The sequence below is a fragment of the Pseudochaenichthys georgianus genome, chromosome 20 (assembly GCF_902827115.2).
Source record: "Pseudochaenichthys georgianus chromosome 20, fPseGeo1.2, whole genome shotgun sequence".
NCBI classification, from domain to species: domain Eukaryota; kingdom Metazoa; phylum Chordata; class Actinopteri; order Perciformes; family Channichthyidae; genus Pseudochaenichthys; species Pseudochaenichthys georgianus.
Window position 1 is genome coordinate 18,214,289 of NC_047522.1, and position 5,358 is coordinate 18,219,646.

Genomic DNA, 5,358 nt, shown 5'->3' on the forward strand with positions numbered 1-5,358 from the left:
GACAGAGGAGGCTCTTAAAGAAGAAGTTACAGGTCTGTGAGAGCCAGAAATCTTGTTTGTTTGCAGGTGACCAAATACTTATTTTACCGAGGAATTTACCAATTCATTCATTAAAAATCCTACAATGTGATTTCCTGGATTCTTTCCCCCCATTCTGTCTCTCATAGTTGAAGTGTACCTATGAAAATTACAGGCCTCGTCTTTTTAAGTGGGAGAACTTGCACAATTGGTGGCTGACTAAATACTTTTTTGCCCCACTGTATGTACATCCAGGTTCCATTTCTGTCATTAGAGAAATAACTTTATTAGCTGATGTGTCCTTGAGCAAAGAGCTGAGTCCCATGCAGCTCCTGAGCCATCAGGTGTGTTTTTATTTCTGTGTGCTTCCCAGGGGCGTTTCCTGGACCTGGGAACTTTAGGGGCTTTTTTTTATTTTTTAGTCCACAGTGGTGGCGCCAGAGATTTTCTTTTGGGGGTGCTGTGGGGTAGCTTGACGTTTCATAGAGGGTGCTCAAACATGTATGGCAGGGATGGGCAAATGGCGGGCCCTCGGATCAATTTAGAAAACAACGTAATTTAAAAAAAAAAACTTTAACTACTGATACTACGTGATTTCGTTCGGCAGCCAAATACCGCGAAATAATCTGTGACGTGTTTTTGTGTATTGTGTTTGTTTCCCCGGGGCTGTTGTTATGCCTGCTGTGACGTTAAATTACTCCGTTCTCCGCTTGTCTTTACAAGCTTCAAAGTTGTATTTATCTTGAATTTGGAAAAACGAGTTTAATATTCTAAAAGTCAAGACTGTATTTATTTGAAATCAGATGAAAACAAACTGTAACGAACCCCGAAAAAAACTTTTTTTACACAAATCCACTTTTATTTTGAAATGAGCCGTTGCGACTTCCGACTGATTTCGATAGAGCGGCGGGTAACATATGAACACAGCCTATGTGGATGTCAGCATGAGCAAGAGAAAGATATGAGGATAATCGTGTTTTCCAAGAAAAGTGGGAGAAAGAGTATATTTTCACTGAATTCAGGGGTAAACCACAATGTTTAATATGTTTGCAGACCGTTGCTGTCGTGAAAGTAAGCAACTTGAGCCGCCACAACACTTCACACAAGGACAAATATGACCGTACACCGGGGCCGCCAGAGCAGCGATCCTAGCGGACCTGAAAGGGAAAGTACAAAAACAACAGTGCTTTTTTACCCAGGTCACAAGTGTCCAAGAATCAAGTCTGAAAGCATCATATGCTGTCTCACTCCAGCTTGCCAAAGCAAAGAAGCCACTAGCAGAAGGAGAGTTGGTGAAAACATGCGCGATTGAGATGCTAACGCCTTTGGAGATGAAAACATGGCTAAACATTTTGAAACGGTGTCCCTCTCCCGACGCACAGTGACTCGCAGGATTTTTGACAATGCGTCAGCAGAGACAGGCTACAAGTCTCTTAAATTAAATGTCTTCTTAAATGTGTATGTCATGTTAGAGCAGGGTTTATTCTCGCCTGCCACTTCCCGAGGCCCCAGGTGTGCGGCTGGGATAAGCACACATGTTTATGTCATGTTACGGTTTAATCTTAATGCACACTTTCCAACAGTTTAAAAGTTGTATTCCACTGTTAAACAACCTGTTCAATACAAACATGCTACTTGTAAAAATTAAATAACGTTTCTGTGAACTGATGTTGGTTTTGTGAGCTTATTAGAGGATGTTCCCTTAAAGATCGAAAAAATATCAATGAAGACGTCAGACTTAGTATATTTGTTAATAATTACATACAATACATGGAATTTGTGTTTTTGTGTGTTCCAAGTGAATCTGCGGCCCCCTGGTGGCCAGTACATACATTATTTGGCCCCCACCATCATCAAAGTTGCCCATCCCTGATGTAGTAGGCTACCCATTAAGGTACTGGGCGCGCGCTACAGTGGAATTTTCTACTGCAACAATCCCCACGCGCACATACTGTACACAGTATGGCCGCGACTGTTACAATGAAAGCTCAATAATCAGCTCACGGCATATAGGTGTAAGCAGGGGTAAAGTAGGCTACTATTTTTATAAATGGGGAGTTGACCCAGGGGCGGTTCTAGGGGGGGGCAGGGGGGCCAGTGCATTTGACCCCCCTAAAAATGAAAAAATTATGATTTATTACCAGTGTTGGGCAAGTTACTTTTAAAAAGTAACTAGTAATAGTTATAGTTACTGCTCTCAAAAAAGTAACAAGTTACTTTATTAGTTACTAAATTATAAAAGTAACTAGTAACAAGTTACTTTACTTTAAAAATAATAACAATACAAATACAAGTGTTTGTGTTGTTCTATGGCACAGTAAGAGAAAAGACAACCCCCCATCATTGTAGCATAATGGAAACATTAACATTATGGATAGATTACCGGCCCTCAAGCGAGTACTGAAAGACATAGCCCAAGAACGCAATGGTGAGAGATCTATTGAGGCACGTGGTCTGCTGGCACAGTTGGATCTAGAATTCATTGTGCATCTTCAAACACTCCGTAAAGTGTTTGCAGAAACAACATTTCTCTCTGACATGTTACAGTCTTCATCCCTTGACCTTTCAAAGGCTGTGGATTTAGTTGGATATTTAGTTCAGACATTGAATGACTTCAGGCAGGAGTCATTTTTTGATAACTTGTGGGATGAAGTGATACTGCAATACAGCCAGCAGCAAAACGACAAAAATGACTGAGCTCTAAACCTGCTGAAAGCTTCGTACTGACTACTGTTGGACAGAGGGAGACAGAAACACGGGGTTCGTACAGCCTTTTTCTACCCTGCCATTGATCAGATGCTCAATGAGCTTAATAGACGGTTCTCAAACACAAACTGTGACATGATGAATGAATCCAAGCTCTTAACCCCAACAGTGATGCCTTTCTGAAGGAGACAACTCTGTTTTCATTTGCTCAGTTGTATTATGCAAATATTGAGGACTTGGGGCATGAACTACATCAGTTCAGCAGCATTTTAGATAGAAAAATAAAGACTGGGATGCAGAGACCTGATAGTACAGTGGAGCTTGTTCAGTTCATTGAGCCTTATAAAGAAGTGTTTTTTGAGCTCTTCAGACTCTGCAAAGTAGCAGTCGCAATCCCAGTCAGTCTGCTTCCTGTGAGCGTAGTTTTTCTACATTGAAGCAAAGCTTTTCTCAGATCCACCATCACTGATGAGAGACTGAGCAATCTGGGTCTGCTTAGTATGGAGTCAAGGAGGTCAAAGGCTTTGAATCTTGACTTATTAGTTGATCGGTTTGCCAAAAATCACAGAAACCGCAGGATTTTGTTTGTAATGTGAGATTTTGGGAAATAAACTACAGCCTGGGGTGCAGACACCCTGATGTAAAGTAGAGATGTACTAAAACTAAAAAAATTACCAAAAATGGTACTATAACTTAAGCTGAAGCTAACAGTAATAACTATAAGATATATCTGAAATAAATAAGTGTACTGAAACAAATACCAATAACTGTATTGCATTGTTTTCTTATGCGCAATTACTTCATACTGTCTAGTTCTCTTTTTCGTCCTGCATTTATTGTGCCCCCCTCAGAAAATAACTGGCCCCCCAGTGGCCCCCCCCAGTCTAACTGGTCTAGAACCGCCACTGAGTGGACCTAATATCCTCTAGGCCCAGAGGGGTTCGGGGGGCATGCTCCCCCTGGAAGATTTTTTTTAAATATTGAAGTTAAAAGCATCAATCTGGTGCACTTTAAGATTTATGGATACATCTCTCAACACCCATTTGAAACAGAACTGTACACAGATTTTCTTTTTCTTTATGGATATTTTACAAATCACTCTCCTTTTAAACTGTATTCTTGTTTTACTGTCATAGTATTTCATAACAGTTTTTCCTTTATTCTCTTATTTTCTCTATTTTTTTTATAACTATAATGATCATATGAAGGTGTGCCTTGGAAAGAATCTTTTACATAATAATTGCATTCACTGAACACGGGAAATTACAATCCTGCCGTCCTCTCTAGTGTCATGATGAGGTTCAGGTAAAGCATTTAAATGTAAATATTGAATGTATTTTCTTTCACAGAAAAGCAAGAAATGCTGAGATATTGTCTAATTGAATAGTTACACAATTTAAATGAAAAAGGCCCTGTCAGGCTTTGGCGACCCCTAGTGGGGATTGGTAGCTAGTGTTTTGTGCCCAATGTTTCAGAGATATCTTGTCTAATTTTATTTTTTTCACAAAATGTGCACATTTTACAGGATCCTCCCAAAAAGTAAAATAAAACATGGGCTAAAAATATATAGTTTTAAGTAGGCTACAGTTTTAGATATTTTATCTTCAGTTAAGTATTTAAATGTTCTGCTACTATAATACAAATATAATAAATCTGCCTTTTGTTTACAAACTAATGCACCAATACTTTTATACTAGTTATATTATATACTAAACGTGATTCTAAAATGGGTCATTGTAAAAGTATACAGCCTATATTTAAGTGCTTTGAGCACCAGGAAAAGTGCTATATAAATCAAATGTATTATTATTATTATATTTGATGCTAGTTCCTAATAATGCATGACTTTCTTGTAACATTATTTCTACTTTATGATAGCTACTTTCACTCGACATTTAAGAACTAAAAGTGATTCAACTAAAGCTTCTGAATACTTCTTCCATTACTGCTTGCAATTGTTGCCATTTCTAATGCATTTTAATACATTTTTAATGAACAGATTTGTTTCTTTGTTAACACAGCACACATCTTTGTATGCAATCTACACTCAACCATGTGCATTTGTATTTAGCAGTAGGCCTATGCACATGCTAAAATAAGCGGTTCATGCTGGTTTCCAATAAAATACTTAGTGTAGTTATTAATAGTATTGTGGCAGTATGAGCATGAGTGACCCATATTGCACGCCTGCCTCATAATTACGTCACTGCGCCGCTGGGGCTTGCTTGTGCCTGGCACGTGTGCTCTGGCACGGACCCACTTTGACCCAAAGAAGCGGCGCCAAATCAAGGCACGTGCCATAAACAATTATTAATATCTTTTGTTATTAAAATGTATTTTTGACATTCTATTTGCTTAAAATGTGCCATTATGGGATGAGAAATCAACAAAGTAAACACACAAAAACAATATGAACATTTATAAAATTAATAAAAAGGTTTGAATTGTATTTTACTACTTTGACTGACTATTATTTATTATTCCGACTGGCAACAAAAGTCTAACGCCGAAGGTTGCTAAGCAACATGTGAACAGCGTCAGCAGTGTCTTTTTGTTCTTATTCTTTTGGCGCATTCAATTGTAAATTGGCCAATTTTTTGTGATGCGGTTTGCAGGTTCGTTCTGACAGATTGG